This window comes from Peromyscus maniculatus, chromosome 1, assembly GCF_049852395.1.
Source record: "Peromyscus maniculatus bairdii isolate BWxNUB_F1_BW_parent chromosome 1, HU_Pman_BW_mat_3.1, whole genome shotgun sequence".
NCBI classification, from domain to species: domain Eukaryota; kingdom Metazoa; phylum Chordata; class Mammalia; order Rodentia; family Cricetidae; genus Peromyscus; species Peromyscus maniculatus.
In genome coordinates this window covers 154697004-154719203 of record NC_134852.1, presented here as the reverse complement: position 1 = coordinate 154719203, position 22200 = coordinate 154697004, and the positions used below count along the sequence as shown (strand labels likewise).

General features: G+C 51.2%; 1 protein-coding gene across 4 annotated transcripts in view; it reads right to left on the bottom strand.

Annotated features, from left to right (window-relative positions):
* Nucleotides 1–22200, bottom strand: part of Shank2 (SH3 and multiple ankyrin repeat domains 2) — a 470619-nt gene that overhangs the window by 272647 nt on the left and 175772 nt on the right. The gene's annotated exons all lie outside the window — the stretch shown is intronic.

Below are 22200 nucleotides of genomic sequence, written 5' to 3'. Positions count from 1 at the left end.
AGCCTTTCTGGAGATGGGGTGCGGGCACTGAGCCCACCCAAACTATGTAGCTCAGCATCTTCCCGTCACAAGCATGTGGCATGGGCTGCCTGCCACCAGCCTCCTTGGCAGGAAGCCTTACGAGGTAACCCAGGGACTCCAGAGACTCAGGCAGGTATTCCTCTGCATGTCCAACATATAATCAGGTACCTGCAACTTGGTCAGGGCTGCATGGGTAGAGAGCTGACCCTTGCATGACTTGCCTGCTTCTCCATATGGGACACACAGGCCCAGCTCTTGGCTACTAAGCAGAATGGAGGCTTCTTGGCCACCATTGTTCTGGCTGGACTCTCAGGGGCCTCTAGGGAGGACTCTGCCTGTAGAGCTACCCTGGCCTACACAGCCAGTTTCCTCCTCATGGCTCCACACCACATCCTGGAGAATAAAGCTGGACTATAGGAGCCAGGGCCACGCTGAGGGACCACCGTGGCTGCATGACACCAAGTACCAGCACCCCCCACTCCCCACCCCCCCACAGCAGCTGAGACCATCAAGTGTAGCGAGGGCAACCTGGCCTCCATACTGAAGGTTGACACCCCCCCCCCCCCAGTTCGTGTGCTGAAGCCCTGATGCTTTGTGTGCTGGTACTGTAGATAGGGATGTTGGAGAAGGTTAAGGTTGGATGAGCCTATGAAGGAGGGGGTTCATGATTCATGGTCTTATAAGATGAGACCCCAGAGAGGATCTTTCTTCCTCCATGTCTGTGCCATGTGGTTTCCCAGCCTCTCTAACCGTCAGCTGAATAACCCTCATTTTTTTTTCTTTATAAAGTTAACTTGCCTCCAGCATCTCGTTAGTAGCACAGACGAGCTACTACAAAAACCGTCTTACGTTCCGTTATGTCCATTTGTTATTTTCCTTTCGTTGCATGTATCAGAAATGGAAGTCATATTATTTAAGAATTCACACTGCCTTTCTTCCTCAGCAAAGGGTCTGTCTTACTCACCATTGTACCAAGCCCAGCTCCCTTCAAAGATGAGCAAGTGGATAAAATGAAGGCTTTTGCACCTCACCCTGGGCTTTACGAGTAACTGAGCCCTTCTTTATGTAAGCTAACTGTTTCTAGAATTCTTCACACCATGAATACTCCTTCCTGTACTTGGAGCCTTCTGGAAGATGTAGGGTGGAGGAGGTCATCCTTGTTCTGGGTAAGCCCACTGCCTGGCATGGCGGGCGCTAGACAACAGATGTAGGTGTCTGACAGAGCGGCATGAGGGAGGAAAGGCTTATCTAGCCTCATCAGTTTGGGGTGCAGTCCATCCTGGTGGGGAAGGCATGTCAGCCGGAGTGCGGGGCAGTGCTCGCATGCCGTCCACCATCAGGGAGATGAACGCTGGTGCTCAGCTCGCTTTCTCCTCCTCATTTAGTCCTGGGCCCCAGACGCATCTAGGGTGGGTTTTCCTCCCCAGTTACACCTCTCTGAAAAAAAAATCTTCCAGATCCACATGGAGGTGTCTCCTCGATGACTCTGTCTACACTGATGATCAAGATCAATGCTCACGCACGGCAACTGCTTTCTCTCTTTGTGTATCTGCTGACTTCCAATTCCATATTGAACACTGTATCAGATGCTGCACAGACTGGGTTCTGCTATCTTCCTCTGAAGAGTGATGAGGTTTTCTAGCAATAAATAAAGTCACTGGCAGGATGTCCTGTCCCATGAAGGCTGTTACAGGGTTCTTCTGGAGGGGTCTCCACTGCTTTGGTTTTGGGATGAGTTCTGACTCTGGTCTCCTTCCAGGGTTCCTGTAGACAGGTTAAGGCAGGTCTCACCTCTCCACTGTTGCCTCTGCAGTGGCAACCCCTGACATCTCCCTGGACTCTTCAAGTTTAAGTTCCTACTTTGCATTGGACCCTTCAGTTCTTACCCTGCACACATACAGTAGCTCAGAAGCCTGTCAGAGATTGGAGGGAAACTGGGTGCAGTTTTTTTGGAGGTGTTCCTTTTTCTAGGAACTTCCCCCTTCTACTTCTAGCCACCTAGACAACTCTGACCCCAATGTCCAAACTCTGAATCCTCGAGCCGGTGAGACTCCACTATCCATCAGGCTTTCTCCTGAGGGCTTCCCTTCCCTCAGGAGCCCAGCACCTCTATTTCTATCTGCTTTGGTCTACTCAGGAGTGGTAAGCAGCATGTATACACACCTCATCACTGTTCCTAGAGAGAAGGTTATCTGATATGAGTGACTTGGCCTCCAACCACAGGAGCAGGAAGAGAAATGGCCTTCCCAGGGCCTCTGATCCTACCATGAGGTTTCTTATACCACCAGGAAAGAGTACAGCCATGGAAGGGATTTTCCTGCAACAAACAAATGTAACTACTTCCTATCCAAGGGCCCTGGGAGACCAGAGGTGCTTGTGGAAAGGAGATCTTGCTGTTCAGATCACCATGTCTGTCAATCAAAGCCTGTAAGGTGGGGCAGGACTATCTCTCAGTTGGTGAAGTGCTTGTCCAGCATGCTCAAAGCCTTGGGTTCCATGCTCAGTAGAAATCAAAGGTAGTAGCACATGCCTATAATTATAGAACTTGGGAGGTGGAGGCAGGAAGACCAGGAGTTCAAGGTTATAACCAGCTATACAGAGAATTTAGGGCTAGCCTGGGCTAAACGAGATTGAGGTACAGAGACACCCAGAACACAAAATGCTCTTGAAGTTTTGGGGAACTAGTTCTGGGACTCAAATCAACTTCTCCTTACTGGATCCAAACGCCTGGGTGTATTTTGGAAGCTAAAGAGGCACCATGACCGATTTAACCTCGAAGTGAATCCATTCTAGGACTGCACTTGTTGTCTGGATAATATTAGATACTACTGGCCTCAAGAAAGCCCTGAAGCCCAGGGAGGAACAGGGGATACTGGGAGGATTGATCAGCACCTTGCACAGTCAGGAACTGAAGGCAGGAGAGCACATGCTCACATGGTTATAGACCCATACTAGGTGGTGCTGTGGGATAGACTTCATTACTGAAACTCTGGCCCCAGGCTCCCTGCAGTGGCTTCCCATAGCAGAGCTAGACTCCCTTCCACCATCATGGGATGTTACACTAAGAAACCACTGCATGGAGAAGCTATGGGGTAGACTCATTATAGCTCACCCAGAAGCCTACACACACTACACAGTAGGAAGCCAGACAAGCTGACAGACACCTGTGTATGCTCCTGCTACATCCACTGCTGTGTGGGAGTCCTGCTTCAGGCAGGGGCTGAAATATTCTCTAGAAGGGCCCCAGAGATGGTCTGGAGGCTCACGGCCAAGGCAGTGACGGTGGGAGGTCTTGCAGGGCACCTATCCAGGTTTGTCTTGTGACAAGGATTAGTTGTGTCCTTGAACCAAGGTCCTTATTCCCTCTAGGCCTCTTTACCTTCATGGGTAAGTGAGACTTAAGTGGCACGTTGTTTAAAGTCCCTTCTGGCTTTAGGAGCCACGGAGAACTGGGCACAGTGGTAGGTTTGCAGAACTGTGCCAGGAGCTTGCATACACTCCTGGTAGTCCATCCCCCACCCAGCTAATGGAACCCTACGCTTGAAGAGCACATAACTTGAGTTTTATAAACACTGACTCCTCCGTGCTGCTGGGAAAAGAAGCCAAGACACCCCTAAAGCTGAAAGAGATACTGCTGGGAGGCCTGGGAGAGAGGTACCCAGCAAGATCCAACAGTCAGGTGAGGGGTGTCCTGCATGGGATGCTACCGGAAGTTCTCCCTTTAGGCACACACTCCTTACCAGCCCTCCAAGGAGAGTCTAAGAGGAAAGGCTGTAGCCAAACAGAAGCATCTCACAGGCAATTGTTACAAGGAGGATGCATGCCACCCAGGGATACTCTAAAAACACACCTTAGGAGGGGGTCCCCATGGGACATCTTCAGAGGTTGTCTTGGACTCACTGGTGCATCGGCACTGGGTCTGGACCAGGTCACTCTCATGGGGTCTGAGGGGGACGGCCCTGGCATGGGGTCCTGCTCACTTGCACAGGGAGAGGATGAAGTGGGAAGAGTACCCTGGCATGGAAAATGACAGAGGCAGAGTCTGTGACATTTTGTCCCCCTCCGACAGCAGTTGAAGCTGTGGGCAGGCAGATGAGACTTTCCGTCTCTATGGCTGCATTTCACCCTGCACTGAGGGTTTTTAGAATGGTTGGGCTAGGGTGGCCTCTGCCACTTTTCCTGATAACATTTTGGAATCCTGATGAGGTGTCCATTCCATGGGCCTCAGCCTGCCCCAGCAGGTGTTGGACATGAAGGAAGAGGTCTAACAAGTTGTAGATTACAGGTCTATGCTCAGAGCAGGGGCCAGAGCCTCCGGCTATCAGGTACTGTGGCACATGGGACATTCCAGTGGTGATTCACACTTGGCATTGAAGGTAATATTTCATGGGTGCTGGAGGGGCCCACAGAGAAAACTGAACAAGCTTTTTGAGGCCTAGGAAGACTGTTTAAATAGGGGTGCTGTTATACACAGAATTGTGAACACCCCCCCCCCCCCCCCCCGCCAAATTAATATTTTTTAATCTCTGACTTGTACATTTGGAACAAGACCCTTTACAGGTGTGACTGGGTTAGACTGGGTCACTAGCCTGAGTCCTTGTCACATATGATCAGGGTCCTTCTATGAAGAGGAGGTCAGGACAGGGACATACAGAGGACAGCTACATGAGGACATGGGGAGAAAACACTATGAGCCAAAGAAGGAGGCTTCAGGAGGAGCCAGGCCCCAAGCCTCAATCCTAGACTTCCAGCTTCTGGGATATGGGATGACGGTCATGCACAGTTGAAGCCCCCAGCCAAGTGCTTTTCCGACAGCCCAGGCAGAGCGAGGAGTGCTCCCACACTCCTCTAGGGTGTATGGCTCATTGCCTCTGAGGTGAGACTCTGGTCCCAGACTTGGTGCTGAAGCCAAAAGCTGGACTTCCTCTTCATGAACTATACTCTTCACACTCATCTTGGGTAGATGGCCTCATCCCATTCTACCTCATCTTGAAGACATAGCCAGGTGCTTCTGCACCAACAGCACAGGTCCTCATGGGGTGAAAGCTCCCAAGGACATAAGCCTGCACACCTCGCCTATCTAAAGCCAGCCCTTCTTCCAATCCCAATGTTCTGGCTGATGGGGCCTCCACTACATCAGTCCCACTCCTTTATACTCTGCTTATACCAACACCCCAAGGAGTGCTCCATTTTTCTATCTGGGTCAGCAGCACAATCCAGGAAGCGCACTCTCCTTGCTCACTGCCACCTGATGTGGCCACACATTTGTTGCAAGGAGATAGGGGAGGGGCATGAAGTTTCCTGCCCCTGAACGTGGTCCTGCTGGTATTATCAAGAAGGTGGTTAAAATGTGGTGAGAGCTTCTGCACCTGACATAGCCCCATGTACAGCACGGGACAACTCCGGCACCTGCAGAGGGACAGACCTTGAAGTCTGCCTTTCCTTCCCTCACAGCCAAGAGCTCTTGGCCCCATGCCATAGCTCTGTGCTGTCCCGGGTGACATTATATAATGTCCCTAGAGGCTTCTTTGCTGTCCTTTTCAGGCCAGGTTCCTTAGAGCTGGGTGAGATGCAATTGGACTCTTTGTTTGATCAGTAGCATGGCTGGGACATCTTTGTGCCTGTGGCATTTGCTTCTCTGCCTCCGTCCTTTTCTCAGAAGGAAGCTGCAGGCCAAAGGGCCTGAATGTGCCTATGGTTAGGGCAATCACTCTCCTGAAAGAACTAATCAGCCACTAGGAGTAAATTTTCTTTAAAAAAAGATATTCCAGCGAGGTGCTGGTGCCCTTCTTTTTACCTATCAGACACTGAAACAATGACCCCAAGGCACTGAAATTTCTGCAGGAGTCTCACACCGGGGACGGGGGAGCTTGCCTCCCACAGAGATCTCACAGAGTTCTGAGAACTTGTCAGACCACCTTGCAGGAGAGACTGGAGCTGACAGTGATGGGTCAGTGATGGGCAGGACCACACCTTGACCAGGACTGCTTAGGAATGCACACCTCCTGCCCTCTGTTTAAGCCTGAACCTCATGCCTGGACCCTGAGGACAGACTTGGGACCTCTTTATCCCTCTTCCCAATGTGGCTGCACTGATTGACTCTTCTCTCTGTTTTCACTGTTAGTTGTCTCTTTAATTGGCTTGCTGAGAATGAGCCACCAAGCCTGGGCTGTTAAAACCATTAGAGAGAGCCCAGGGTCTAACCCTAACAGCTCCAGGAACAACGCCAAAGTCAGAGGTCTTCCTTCTAGCAGAAGATAGAGACAATAACCCTGATGATATCAGAATGGAGTTCCTCTTTCCTGCTTCTGGAACTTCCCCAGGTCGGGCAGCAAGCCACCAGCTTAGAAGGTGCTGTCTACTGGCTGGCTGCTGGCTCTGGTCCTCTTGGATGACCTCAGGAGAACTGTGGTGGGTTTTGGGTGGGTGATACTGTCTTAGCAACCATGGACAAGAGTGAGGTCCAGTAAGAAACTACCATTCATACAGTCTGTTCCCAGAGGCCCAAACCAGGATGGCAGGTAGCAGAGTAGGGGTGATGAGGTCAGATCCCTGTATAGAATAGGATTTATGTTTTGGGTAACAGAGAGGGGCATCACGAAATTAAGAATCACAGGCAGGCCCTTAGTGAATGAATAAACATCTCCCATAATTACAGAGCTGGGAATCAGGAGGAGCAGAACAAAGGCAGAGAGACGAGCATCCCAGCTGCTTGCTGCAGGGCTGAAAATAGATACCCACTGGAGAAGACTGGACGCCACAGGGCGGAGCTGTCGTCTGTGAGCTTCCTGCAGTCAGACAGCGTCAAGAGCAGAGGGCAGGAGGGCCACTGAGGAGGGGACACCTCGCCTCAAAAGACATTGGGATAGTCCTCACACATCCTGGAAAAGCCTGCGGCAGAGGGTGGCCTTGGGGATGCCAGATGTAGAATAACCGAGACGGAGACCAGCACCGGGGCCTTTGCCTTCGGGAGGTGGAGCAGGACAGCCAGCCAGAGTCTGCAGCGCAGCTTCAGGTTGACAGAGCCACCATGCACAGAGGTGGCAAAGAAGATAGTGGGGACTTTTAAAGGAGGCGGAAAGCAGAGACCCCGTCCTTCCTGGGTACTCTGCAGGGAGGGGGCTCTGAAACCACAACATCTCAGGTTATTAATTTATAGATTAATAGTGAAAATATTGGCCACATGTTCTGGCCAAGGTGGATCAGTTGCTTAGAGTCCGCCCTTGTCTTGGAATCCACACATGCAACAGTCCAGTGTTGGCCTGTCTAATGGCTCCACCAACCCAACAAGGGAGGGCATGATATCATGCCATGACTTCAGGAGGCAACATTAGCTTAGAGAGATTAAACAGCCTGGCCTAGACCCACAGCTCCACAGTCTGCTCTTGGGGACACCATTATACCATCCTTGCTACCAGTAAGACTGTCGGAATGGGATCCACCCTTGGAGGGTGTTTGTTACACACCTGGAACAAGAGACTCCGAAGGACCAGGACAGCTCTGCCCACATGAAACTGAACAAGAATTCACTAATGGCATGGAGCCCAACTCTGACTGGCTGGGCAAACACACCCCTCTCCAGAACTTCGTGGCTTTACTTGGGACCCCATAACCTCATCTGTCTTCCTTTGGACTCTTTTCTGCCCTGCACCCTCTCTGCTTGGTACAGGGCCTCAGCTGGGCAACAGTGCCACGGCCCATTGTCCCTCCATCCAGTCTGAGCAGCCATGTTCACACCTGTCAGGGAACTTCGAGGAGACTCTGAGGAAGGGTCCCCAAGTGTGACCCTGCCGAGCAAGGCGGTAGAAGGCTTGGCGGCAGCGGCGGGGCCTCTGCTGTGTTTTTAAGTAAGGAAGAAATGCCAGGAAGCACAGCTGCCAATCCTCGAATCTGCTGTCAGTGTTAAAAATGGGGGGCGGGGGGGGGGCTGTGCCAGGCTGCCAGGCTGCCTGTGAGGAGCCCCACTCACATCAGCATTTTTAATTAATTTTAAATTGCTCTGGAAAGGGGACAGTGCTGAGAACCTGCCAGAGTGTTCCCTCATGCTCAGCAGCCCCTACCAGACACCTCCTCTGTGCCCCGAAGTCCCCAACCCCCAGCTGCAGCCTTCAATTAATTCGGCTCACAACTCCAACTCACGAACAAGGTGATCCACACTGCCATCACCCATGGGCTTCAGAGGAGTTCTGCCTAGGTCCTCTGAAATCTGGCTGCCAGGATGGGCCCAGGGCCTGCCCAGGACAGGCTCAGGGACTGTCTTAGTAGAGAACCTAGGTTGGAGGGGGGTGACCCCATGGTGGCACAGTTTGGGGTTCCAGCCAGCTGGGCTAGGTATGGTTTTCTTGTCATGCTAGGAGATGAGGCTGAGCAGGCAGGGTGGGTCTCTCCCCATCCCTAATGGCTAAGAGAGTTTGAGGCCCATGGGTCTCCATTTTGGAGCAAAAGAGAAAGGAGAAAGAGGTTCCCTTGGGACAGCATGTCCCTGTGTAGTCTTGGTGACAGCAATATCCTTCCCACTTCCTAAAAAAGCCAGGCAGAAAGCTTGGACTGTCATGTGAAATCTCTCAATTTTTAAATACTAGTAGATCATTTCCTTTTCTTTCTTTCTTTCTTTCTTTCTTTCTTTCTTTCTTTCTTTCTTTCTTTCTTTCTTTCTTTCTTTCTTTCTTTCTTTCTTTCTTCCTTCCTTCCTTCCTTCCTTCCTTCCTTCCTTCCTTCCTTCCTTTCTTTCTTTCTTTCTCCCTCCCTCCCTCCCTCCCTTCCTTCCTTTTTGAAATCCAAATATACCGTACAGTTTAGGATCTGCCCACAGTCACCAGGAGTTGGAGCTGGGTGTTGGAAAGAAGGGCATCTTTAAGGCCTGCTTTCTCTCTGATGTGCCTAGAGAGGACAAATGGGTATCTCTGTCTCTTGGGGCACACCTGCCAAGCCCACCATTCCCAAGCAGGTGCCCTTATTGCAGTTTTTCAAAGTTAGTTCCATGGGACTCTGGACACCCTCAAGGCAGAATGTGTAATTTGGGTTTCATGGGTCATATGACATCAGGTGGCTGTTTACTACAGGATGTATTGGGACCTTACATGTTTCCAAGCACATCATGATGCACCTAGAAGCATTGGAATGGAGCGGGCAGGACTGACTCCCTGACCTGTGTCTCTCGGAGTAGCTGTGACACTCACTAGAATCTAGAATGTCTGGAACAGGTAGGACTGAACCTAGCTTAAGGGGCTCAGTCATAGGTCCATGCATGCACCCCAATCATGAACGATGCCCTGAATGGCATTGACGCAAGTTAGAACTCAGAACCAGAGCCTCGGAGCCTGGGATGTGAGTTGACCCCAGGATGCTTGCACCTGGTTGGTTGTTGACCTGCACAGCACTCTGGGAGAGCAGTCCATGAGCCACAGGGACAAGGGGCTCAGGCCTCTGCCCAGCAGCCATACATGGGATTCTTAGGAGAAACTGAGCATGACTCCAGAAGGAGTTGGTGGCCTCTTGAGGACTTGGCCTGAGCCTTGGTAATGTCATATCTGGAGCACACAGTGTGCTGCCAGCAAGGACTAACACCCCAAAGGGAGGTAAGAGTGACGAGAGATAAAGGTTCAAACCTATAGTCAGTACTCCCTTCACCAGTGATGTACATCCATCTCAGGGTGCTCAAGAGGACTAGACATGGACACAGAAGAAATCCGTTCCCCCTAGGCCAGGGGCAGGTGGAGACATGCCAGGAGAGAAGGACCTGCAGGCTGGTCTATCCTGGATTCAGGCCTCAGTTTCCCCCTCTGTAAAACTGGAACCCAGAGCTCACCATGTCTGAAATTCACATACCTACAGTAGTCAACTTTCAGCACCAGGTATTTTGCCTTTAGTGAAGGAAGATAGCCTTGTTCTCTGATCCTTTGGTACTTGGAGCTGAAGACTGAGGTTAAAAGGCTTGGCCAAAGGGCACTGCACTGGTGTCCCATATAGCTGGGATCAGCTGAGTCAGGGCTACCCACTTTGACTACACCTGTGCAGTAGGTCTATACTCTGGGGAGCTTGGTTTCAGGGGTACTGTGCTCTCCCCAAGATCCATGACAACTGAATGGTAAAGACAGGCCAGGTAGGGCCCAGAGAAGAATCACCTCTTAGGGCCTTGGATCTTCATGTTGTCAACAAGAGTAGTTGAAAGCTCCTGACCCTTTGGACCACCTAGGGAGATGCTGTAGAACCCACAGCCTGCCCTAGAGAAGCAGAGGCCTCAGGTCCACTCAGGGGGTCCTGATGCCTGCACTGAGGTTCTGGGGTATATGAGGAGTGTGTTAGCACTTCACAGAGCCTATGGCAGCTGGGGAGAAAAACGAAAGCAGGAAAGCATAGTTGAATAGACTAAGCCAAGGATGCTGGTATCCCCATGAGTCTCAGCTTTCAGAGCATAACATTCAAGGTCCTTAGGAGATGAGATTGGAGTCCTGAGCACTCCTCCAAATACTCCAAGGACCAACCAGTCCACAAGGGTCCCATGAAGCTATATATCTTTGCCAAAGCCTCCTGTAAAGTAGTAAAGAAGCAGAGATGTGTGGTGATATGGGTCCCTAGTCCTGCAGTACCACTCTTGTTCACAGTATAGAGTTCTGTTGGGCTGTCTCCTACAGTGTTTTATTCAAGTGGCATGTGTAGCCTTCAGTCTGCAGCCTGTGGGTGAGCCCTGAGAACTGCTTCTTCCCCATTATGAGGGCAGGAGGCAACGTCACAGCAGAGTGGTCTTCAAAGGGCCTCTAGGCTGCTGACTTAAGCAATGGCCACAGGTTGTGGCTCCCAACATCAAGAAAGTATAGTATCAAGTCCACAAACTATAAGCCCAGGTCATAGTGCTGGGATGTGAGAGCTCTGGCCTTGACCTCCTTGCCAGAACAAGCCCTGCATCTACCATGAAGAAGGCTATTCCACCCATAGCCTGTAGAAGCAGGCACAGTTTGTTATCTGAGTGAGGAGATCCTGGCATTGGCCTCATGGTACTCCTGGTGACCTGGTGATATGAGAGGAGAGCCAATTGGCCAACGACCAACAGGTGCCCCGGAGGCTCTGGCAGGCTCCACAGCTCCTCAGGACTTCACCATGAGGGCTAATTAAAAACAGCTCACATTGCAGTATGTCCCCTCCCAACCCCAATCTGGCTCCTCATGGAAAGAACTGGCCCAGAATACGGGAGTAAGCTTTGCTTCCATAGCTTCCAGGTCAGAAAAGCTGGTGTTTAGAGCAACAACCTCAGTCTGTCTGGGTCACAGAAGATGTGAAAACCTCAGTTCTTCCCTTCCCAATTCTGCCCACCTCCTCTAGATAGGGTCTCCCTTAGCCAGCCATCTATTCTTTACTCATGACCTCCCAACACATCTGCTCCTGCCAACACATCTACCAACACATTTAAGATCCTCTAGCCTGCGGGCTGAACACCAGAGTTGGCCCTGCCTACCTTCCTATGACTCTCCTCCATGAACTGTCCAACCTGAGCCTCTCCACAAGCTATGGTCACCTTCTCCACTGTTAGGAAGCTTGTCCTCCTTTTCTCAAGATGGGACATCCCAAGATATACATACAGATATACATACCAGGATGGTGGCAGTCACCAACAGGCTGAGAGGCATTTTTCTACCTAGATGCTGACCACTCCAGCCTCATGACAACCCTGGACTACCCCTACAGTTCTCTCAAGGCTCATGGCTCCTAGCAGGAAGCTGGAACTTAAACTCACAGAGGATCCAGAGTTCACCTTCCCAGGATGCTGCAGAGCTCCTGAGGGAGTCCCTGGTGTGTTGTGCCAACGCCAGCAGAATCCCTCCATTCACAACTCTTGCCCCTGCTCTGTGGCAGAGGTTCAGCTGGTCTCTTCACCTGGTGCCAATATGCAAGTCAGGATGGAACCAAACCTGGCATTCATCTGCACCATAGGCTGCAAACTCAAGGCAAAAAAAGGTGAGAGCTCAGCATGCTGGCGCACATGCAGAAGCTTATGGTCAACATGGAGGGCTCAGGGCCTGGAAAGACCTTCAGAATCATGTCCCCGGCATGTAGAATGTAGATAAAATTCCAGACTGGCTGGAAAGGAAGTAAGATTCCTTAGGGGTGGGTAAGTGGAGTGTAGGCCCTTGTGAGGACCACCCTCTGACCAGTGCAGGACCCAGGGCTACACTCAAATCCTTCATGTTCCCAGCCAGGCAGGGGGCAGTGGAGGCAGATAAATTGCTGTTTCTGAGGGTATGGAGGCTTCCTTCAGTGCCATGGGGCCTGGGATCTGACAAGCTCATTAAAACAGATTTAAAATAGTAAAGAAGAAAAGGAAAGGATGATTGGGATGCATGGATCAGATGGACAGGGAGCTGGGTGGGTGGGTGGGTGACAGGGTGGACAGGTGGATGCTGATGAATGGAAAGATGGATAGGTGAGTGGAGGGTGAATGAATAGGTGGATGGCCAGTTATATGGGCATGAGGGTAGACTGATAGATAGATGGATAGGTAGCTGGCCAGTTGGCTGGCTGGCTATATGGATTGGATGAAGGATAGATGAATGGATGGATGGATGGATGGATGGATGGATGGATGGATGGATGGATGGATGAATAGATGGATGACACATGGGTAGATGGATAGATGGATAGATGATAGATGGGTGGATAGCTAGTTGGCTAGATATATGATGGATAGAAGGGTAGATAGATAGATGGGTGGTTATATGGGCAGATAAGTGGATGGATGGATGGATGGATGGATGGATGGATGGATGGATGGATGGATGGAAGGATAGATGGGTAGATGATAGATGGGTAGATGAATAGATAGGTGGATAGCTAGTTGGCTAGATATATGATGAGCAGAATGGTGTATAGATGGATGGGTGGTTATATGGGCAGATAAGTGGATGGATGGATGGATGGATGGATGGATGGATGGATGGATGGATGGATGGGGAATTGGTGGATGGACTGGCTTGCACACTGAGCATTTGTTTATATTTGTTTACACTGCTCTCATGACCCACATAGCCCATTTCCCTGCCTCTGTGTGGTGTGAGTCTATACTTCATTTTAGGTAATATTTTACAGAACACTTCAACAGTCCTGAAAAAAGACATCAAATTCCTGATGAATTTGATGACTGAGATTGTTTTAAGGACCTTATACAGAGACCCATCAAGGGGTTGAGATCCAAGCACAGCTGGTCCATCTGACCCCAGCCTAGCTCTGCCTGCCTTCCCAGCCTCCAGCATCACTCAGTATTCTGAATCCTCACAGGTTGCTCTGCCTGCTGGCTACCTTGTCACTGGCCTCTTGTCTGATGGGGTAGTCAGATCTGGTTTGGAGTTATAGCCATCACAAACAATTTAGGCTCTTTGCAGCAGCCTGTGCCTATAACCACAAGGATGCAGAGAAGAGAGCATTCCCCAGCAGTGGGGCTGAGAGGCCAGGGTCCACTCTCAAGAGCTGGTGGCTGCAGTGTAAAATCCTCACTGGATTCTGGAGACTCTGAGCCTGACTGACAGTGGATGGGCTGGACTCCCATAGGATATGGACAGTGTGAGCAGCACCCACATACAGTTGTTTGGAGGGTAAACAATACCACTTGCCACAGGCTAGAGAAGCATCTGAGCTTGACCAACAGGCTGGAGACAGAGCTTCCTGTTTATTCCTGTCCTCCTGAGCACAGGAAAGTTGTAAGCCTCATACTCAGTGACAACATTGAGCCTTGCTGAGTCCTACCTTCCTCTCAGTAGCTTCATTTCCTCATAAAGACCCTGCTATCCTTCACAGACCTCAGGGAAGCTGATCTGCTCAGAGCCCAGGAAAGCACCAGCAGGTGATTGTGGTCCTGGGCTCAACTTCACAGGGCACAATGGCTGCCTCCCACTGCTCAGGGAACACCGAGTACAGGGCACCTAATTACACACAATATGACATCCTCCAACAAGAACTGATGGAACCCCACATAAGGACAATGCCACGGCTTCAAAGAGTTAATCCCTCAGAAGGCCAAGAACAGGAGTCCCAGGAAGTGACAGCCATTAGTCATTCCTGAGAGCTGCACACACATCACTTCAGTATCCTGAGTCTCATGAAGTCTGATCTGAGATCTAAGCTAACCAGTGCCTGAGGCTGTCAATGAGGCCTCTGCCACCCCATCTGGAAACCCCTGCTCTGCACGTAGTGGACGACCTGAGTTGTGGCTAATTGCAAAGCACTCTTCAGAAAGGGAATGATTCAAGTCACAATGCGCTGTGACTTCTGTTTCACGGCTTCCATCCCAGCCCAAATGTGCTAGGAGTTAAAATGAGGGGGAAGGCTGTACCCCGCCTGCGTTCTATTGGGAAAGAGTGTCGAAGGCCACCATAAGCATCTGCTCCTTGTCCTGTTCATAAGCCATCTCAGATGGGGCCATCAAAATTCACTGCCATGAACACATGCAGCACCAATAGCAACTGCCACCACATTTGTACCGCACTGTGTGGTGGGCTTTTAGCACACTTGAGCTTGACCTCAGCTATGCCAAGTAGGTGGGGGACATGATGCTGGTACCTAATTGTATGCCTGACACGCACCCCTCAGAGCCTGCTGCCTCATTAAGTCTTGATCAATGACTCAGTAGACAACATTAGACACCCAGATATGATCCAGCATATGCCATCCCCAGCAGCAAGAAGCTCTGCTCCCCTCTTCCCCCTAAAGGCAAGACCCCACACCCCAGGCAATGGACTTATCTTAGAAATGTAGATTGCAGGGCTGGGGAGATGAAATGGCTCAGCCTGTTAAGTGTTTGACACACAGGTGTGTAGACCTGAGTTTGATCCCCAGAACCCACATTAAAATATATATATGATGGTATGCACTTTTCATCTCAGCATTGGGGAAGTAGAGACAGAAAGATTCCTGGGGTTCACTATCTGCTGAGCCTAATCAGAGAGTGCCAGGTCCCAGTATGAGACCCTTTCTCAAAAAGCAAATTGGATGGCTCCTGAGGAATGACACCCATGGCTGATCTGTGTACCATGCATGTGCACACATGTACACACAAACGTAACTTACAGTGGCATCTTTGCTAAAACCTCCATAGAACAGAATTCAGGCCTTGCTTTTTGACTGTAAGACTCAGGGAACCTGGCACCCCGATGTGGCCTAACATTCCTACTTCTTCTCATGGACCGTGCAGCCATCTTGCTGTCTGTGGGCCCAGGATATCTCTTGAAAGTTCTGCCCTTTATAGGGGCTTGGAATAGGCCATCCAACAGTCTTCAGGTGGCTCGTTCTTCCCAATGCCCAGACTCAGCCCTCTATAAGGCCTTCCCTGAGCTCTCTGTGGTGGGTAGTTCATTTCCTGTGACCTTTGCTGTCCTTTCTCAACACAGTGCTAGTCTGCTAGTACTGGGTGGGTAGATGAGGTGATGTGTTTGTGGGGGTGGGTAAGTAGGACTATTGGTAGATAAATGGATGGGTGTGGGGAGTGAGTAGGTGAGTGAGTGTATGGATGGGTGGCTGAGTGGATAAGATGGTGGATGTGTCCATGTATGGATGGATGAGTAGATGAATGAGTGGGATGGTGGGTAGACAGATATGGAGATGGGTAGATGGGCAGGTGGAAAGGTAGATAGGTAAGTAGGTAAGATAGTAAAGGGTGAGTAGGTAAGATGAGTGGGTGGGTTAATGGGTAAATGGATAAGTGGGGAGGGGTGTGTATGTGTATGTGTGTGTGGGGGGGGGTGTTAAGCAGCTACATAGGTGGACAGGTGGGTGAGTGAATAGGCAGGTGGAGGTGGATGCCTGAGTGGGAGAATGGGAAGGTAGGTAGATGGGTATATGTGTAGGTAGAGGGTTGTTAGATGGGTGAGCAAGTGGGTGGGTGCATGAGTTGCTGAAAAAAATGGGTGGAAGAATAGGTGGCTGGAGAGATAGAATGACTCCCAATAGAGTCCAGGAAACCTCCCAGCAGAAGTTAAAATGTTAAATTCTTAAATCAAGAAAGCAGCCAATCAGAGTCTCCGTGAAGAGAGAACCAGTCCAAGAGCCACCACCATGCAGGGTCCTACCCCAGGACGAGTACCCAGTCTCTGCTTCAGTTCCTGCCATCAGGTTCCTGCCTTGAGTTCCTGCCCGGGCTTCTCTCAGTGATGGACTGTGATCTGAGTGGCACGATGCCATAAACTCTTTTCTACCCACATTGGCTTTGGTCAGTGTCTTGTCTCAGCAGCAGAAACCTAACTAGAGTGTCACCCATCCTCTCCATTCATCCTGTATGGCCATATGAGCACCCTGTGGGCCAGGGCTCTGGATAGGTAATGAGGACCAGCCATGCACAATCCAGCCTTCCCAGAGTTCACTGCTTGTGGGAAGAGGCTACAGTAAGAAATGTGGCTGTGGGAGTCACGAGTTCCCCTCAGAAGGCAGCTGCACACAGGGCCCCCAGGATGTGATACAGCTCAGCTCAGCCACCCCTCAACCCTAGGGTTGCAAACGAGCATGAAGCCCCTCCAGGTCCCCTGCAGGCAGTGAGAGCCCTGCAGGGCCAGGCCATTCAACAAGCAGGGTCTGCTCAAGGCTGTAGACCATGAAGGGTGCTAATCAGGCCCTGGGTCTGTAAACCCTGTGCCCCCAGCCACACGCCGTGTTTAACCCGAAGCCCTGTTATACCCATTTCTACTTGAAAAATGAATGAGTCCCGTATCTGCTAATGGTTTTATTCCTCCAACCTGTCCTCTTAAAAACAGGCTGTGAAGGATGAATGCTTTTAAAACACTGGCAAACGAGGTCTGGCACAGCCCTGACGGTGGAAGGACATTACGATGGGGATTTAGATGTCTCCCTACCGCCCAGCCTTCAATCACCAGCTCTGAAACAAGAGGTGGGATAATTGTGTGTTCTTGGCCCGACCTGTACCTGAACTTGCGTCACAACATATGAATTCAATCAAAATTCTCATCAGAAATCTTATTTGGTGAGAAGCAGGCTTTTTAGACTGAAATTGGTGTTAAAAAAAAATCTGCAAATAAGCATCGCAGACTTAATTGCACCAAGCTGGCCTCCTCTCCAAGCCAGTTAACTCTCTGTGGCTCAGAGCCACAGTGTGCAAACCCAGCCCCCATGCCCACCTTGGAGGCTGTGGGGTCTGTGCCATCTGTGTCTTGCCATGGTCCCAGCAGGAACAGAATCAAGGCTCCAAATGGTCTGTAAGGGGGAAATCTCTGTGTCCTTTTATCCAAAGAGACAAATTTAGTTGGGGCCTACAACTAAACAAAAAAACACAAGTCCCTCCTGTGTTGGGAGTTCTCACCTTCATGTCCTAGAATGTGACCTTATTTATGGAAAAAGTCATTATGTGGGTTACACTGTCACCCTAATCCAGTACATAAGGTAGACACACAGGCCCATGGGACAATTTGGTTCTGGGGGATGAAGCCACCATCCATAGCTAAGGACAGGCCTCCAAAGGAGCCACCCTGCCACACCTGTGTTTCTGAGCCCCAGAACTAAGGGGAGATGAAAGTCCCCAATGGGTTGTACTTCGATTTGACAGTGCAAGCAGAGCCAGGCAAGGGGCCTTGGGAAGAGTCGCCACCCCCAGGCATTTCCTGAGACAACCCAGCTCAGGATCCTACCTACTCTCTTCCGCTTCCTTCCTGGGTTCTGTCAGCTGGAAGACAGAGGGAGAGGTGCCTCAGAGGGGCACCATTCAGATAGCCAGGTCAGCTTTTGTTACTATGGCAACGCCACTGGGCATCTTGCTATTCAGCACATCTGGAAATTGGAGGGGGAGTGAGAAGGGCTGGGGAGACAGGAGCTCCAGAGTAAAAAGCAAAGGTTCAGTGAGGAAGCCACTCAGGTTGACTGGGTCTGGGCAGAGCCCCCCAAGGCAGAGCCCCCCCCAAGGCAGAGCCCCCATGCTTGTGAACATTCTACTATGCAGGGCAAGGCTGATGTCCAGGTCAGCCATCAGATAGAAAACTGAGGTCTGAAGAGAAATGGCCTAGCAAAGTCATGTGTGAGCTGGGAGAATCTTTGGGGTGTATGAGGGACCTTTCCTTGTGACAGACTGGGTGCCATGCCCTTATTCCCCCAAACTGAATGCCATTCATAATATGACAGCGCTGTAAGATGAGACCCTTGGGAAGCATTTAGGTCTTGGGGTGGGCCTCCTGAGTGGTGTCAGTGTGCCCAGGACGGTAGCCCATGGAGCTTGCTAGCACCCTATCTTATTCCTAGTGTCCAGTGCTACAAGAAATGAATCTGAGCTACTGGTCTATGGTATTTTGTTACCATGGCCCAAATGTACCAAGGCCTTCCCTCCTCCATTAGATCCAGAGAGCATATTATTCATGTGGGGGTCCAAGCCATCCCTGAAATGGTTACATTAGACCCACAGCCCACCACAGACAGTAGAAGAGCCACCATTCCTGATTCCAAGCTATGGTTCCTGGCATTTGGCCTCCTCACCAGACAAGGCAACTGTACAGGAAAGAAAGGCCAGGCAGGGTCCACACTGAGCTTGAGTGAGCCCAGAGCAGTCACCACAGAGACAATGCCCAGAGAACTTGAAAAAGAAAGCAGTGGGCATGGGCCGTGGCATGAATAAACATGGCCCCTGACCTCCGGTGTGATAGAGGTCCATCTTGAGACTCATTGGTTCAGTAGGCACTGAATACTGGGGCTGGAGAGTCAGCTCGGCCAGGAAAGCCGCTTGTCAGACAAGCGTGATGACCTGAGTTCAATCCCCAATACCTATGCAAAAATCTGGGTGCAGTAGTGTGTGCTTATTATCTCAGTGCCAGGGAAGCAGGGACAGGAGGATCCCCGAAACTCACCCCTCAAAGCCACCAGCTACCTCCCCCAGAGTCTGCTCACATTTCCAGCCACACATCCACTGCCTCCAGGGCCCTGAGCCTGACATTCTCCACTGAGACCCTGCTTGGCTGGGCTTCAGATTAGCCATCCCCGCCATCTGTTAGTCTCCCAGGCTGGAAGGCCACAAGTGGTGGCCACTTTTTGGATAAGACTAGGACTCTTACGCTATCGGGAAGGGGCTGCAAGGGTCTCCATACTCCTGAAGGACTCTGGTGCCAACCCCAGATCCCCCCTGAAGCCTTCAGAGGACAGGTGCAGAGCGGAACTGGGGAGCTGAGGCACAAGGTGGCCTTCTGGAGAACTCAGGGTGGGGTCACCCAGGAAAGACTAAGACCGAAGGCCAGGGCAGTGGGGACGGGAAGCTGCTGCAGGACACGACACAAACAAAGCGGCCTCGGGTCAGGATTTCAGCCCCACATAAGTCAGGCACTGCCACCGGGAGGGGGCAGACAGAGCAGAGAAAGAAAGTGTCTGCTGCCTTCCGAGGAAGCAACACTGGTTCTTCCATACTGACTGCCCAGGAAGCGAAGTCAAAATGGCAATTGGCGCAGGGGCTCCTGCACCCGACCCCCGGGTTCCAGGGGAGGCCTCTGCGTCCCTCCTCAGGCAGGAGGATGAACTCAGGGTGGTGCCTGGCTCGAGTGGCTTCTGTGATCAGATCTGTCGCCATCCGTGGCTCACAAGAGCCTCACCTTGCCTCTGCCTGTATCCGCAGGTGACGTCCCCGTGTGCCTGTGCTCATACGGCCCCATCTGTAGGACAAGGGTCCACTCTAATGCCCCACTTTAGCCTGATGACCTTGACGACGACTTTATTTCCAGAGAAAGGCCCCATTCTGAGGAGGCAGGGCTTAGGGGTCCACCGTTCAGCGCATCACAGATGACATCGGAATGAGGGGCTTTGAGCTGGCTGGGTGGATGGGACTGTGCTGAGGCCACCAATGCAGAGGGGCACATAGGGCAGGGACTCTAAGGGGCAGCATAGCAGCGCCTCAGGAGTCTCTCACAGAGGCCACGAGTCCCTGCAGTGGGGCTGTGAGGGGAGCCCTCAGGCTCCCCTAGCACATTTGATAAACAAACTGGACAAGAAAGGGAGGGAACGGAAGAGAAGAGGAACAAAAATGACCATGGACTTGTGAGGAAGACGCCTACATCCACAATGAGTCAGTGCAGGCCAGACACACCCAGCGCTCACAGGGCCTATTCGGCCTCACAGAACATTGTGTTCTCCTCGGGGCAGAGTGGCGGCGGGGGGGGGGGGGGGGGGGGGGGGGGGGGGGGAATCACCGCAGTCCCCTTCTGACCTTCGGGTCTTTGAAGCCACTTCAAATTCTCACTCTGGCTCCCTATTAACATTTAAAGCAAAACCTAACCGACTCTCCTGCAATACCATCCTGAAAGGCACTCTCCTGTGTGGCCTAGAAGGTAGACCCGGGATTATTTCTAGAGAACTCTTTTGTTCAGTCAACAAACACAAACCCATAGGGCCAACCCTGGAAACCAGAGGTGCGTCAGCATCTGTGTGTCACCCGAGTTCTGTGACATGTTGCTTGTCATGTCACACAGCCCATGGGTCTGGGCGGCATCCCATCACGGCTGGCATGAGTAGAGCCCCGCGGAAGACAGAGATAACTACACTAGAAATAACAAATAACTATAAATAGCTGAAAATTGGTTCAGGTCAAGGCTGACAGGTATGGAAAAAATTTTCCACTTTCCAGATCTTTCTTCAGCTGTGGGATGGAGGAGCCTGAGTCTCTCTGATGGTCATTACAGGCAGCATGGGTGCTAGGCAGAGCTGCAAGTCCCAGGGGTGCAGACTTTCAGGTTTACAGAGGGGTCGGGGTAGACACATCCGGGAATATCGAAGGGAAGCGGGACTGCTTGGGAAGAGAGGTGGGGTCAGGCACAGACCCTTCTTTGATAGCAAGAAACAGTCATGGTGGACGGAAGTATTAGTTCCCTTTTATGGCCAGGATGAAATGCCTGAGACTATGTAACCTCATAAGCAAAAAGGGTTCTGTCAGCCCAGCATTTAGCAAGCTCCAAGGTTGGGTACCAGTACTGGCCGGGTTCTGGTAAGGACCTCACGGCAGGTGGTATTGTAAAATGGTGGACAGACAGGAGAAAAGACCACCTCACAAGGCACCTCACAAGGCAGGGAGCTGGAGAGAGGTGGGAACCCATTTGTTAAAGGCCCTAAAACCTAACGTTGCTACTGTGGGGTCCAAGCTCCAGATACCTGAGGGCTTGAGAGAGAAATTCAAACCACATCCCACCCATGGCAGTGGAGGTACTCCCTGTGGCTGGGTTTGAGGAAGACATGCCTGTTCAGGCAGAGGTACCTACAGAGACAGTGAACGTGGGTGTGTGCGATCCATGAGGCACACACAACAGGACACTGCAACTCTGTGGCATCCCCTCCCTGTGCTAGGCATCTGCTGAGCTCTCTGTTCTTCCACTTTGGCCAATTGAAGAGTGACTTGTAGGAGTTGATAGGGACATCTCACTTGGTAAAAATGCTTGCCACACAAGCATGAGGGCCTGAGTTGGGATCCTCAGCATGAGAAGAAAACAAACAAATAAACAAACAAAGACCAAGAACGACGGTGCATGCACATCTAAAACCCTAGTGCTGTGTGGTGGAGACAGATCACCAGAGCTTGCTGGCCAGTCAGCCAGCCTCACCAATCTTTAGTAAGCAACCCTACCTTCTGTGCTCTGTGTGAAGTCTGGGGCCACCTAGCCTGGCATGGCTAACTAGGAGGAAAACCTCCCGGAGCTGGTTTTCCAGATGACATAAGGAAGGAAGCTCTCACTGTCCATGACCTACACAGATGCTACACGGGAATACCAATGACGTCATGACTCTGAAGGAAATAGAGAGAGCATCAGGGACCAGTTGTGCTGGATGGTCCCTGCTTCCCACCCCAACCCCCACTCCAGAGGCAAAATTCCACATCTGGACTGTTGCAGTTCATAGGATAGTGTCTGTGGCTTCCCCAAAACAAAGAAGCGTTGCCACGGCAACCTCAGCATCCAGAACTGGAGCCTATTCTGAGATGCTAGACAGTAAGTTTTGTTTCTCAAATGACTCGGGTAGGCTCTGCTTTGAATGCTTTAACCTCTGATGAAAGCCCCAGGAGTGGGAGGAGCGGGGAGGCTCGGGAGAGGAAGACATCCACAGTTCCCTGGAGTCACAGCTGTTTCTGGGATGTGAAATGAATTTTTATTGCTAAAAAAAAAAAAAAAATCATTATTAGGGCCAGGATGGCTCAGCAGGTAAAAGCACTGACCACCGGGCATGAAGTTCCATCCA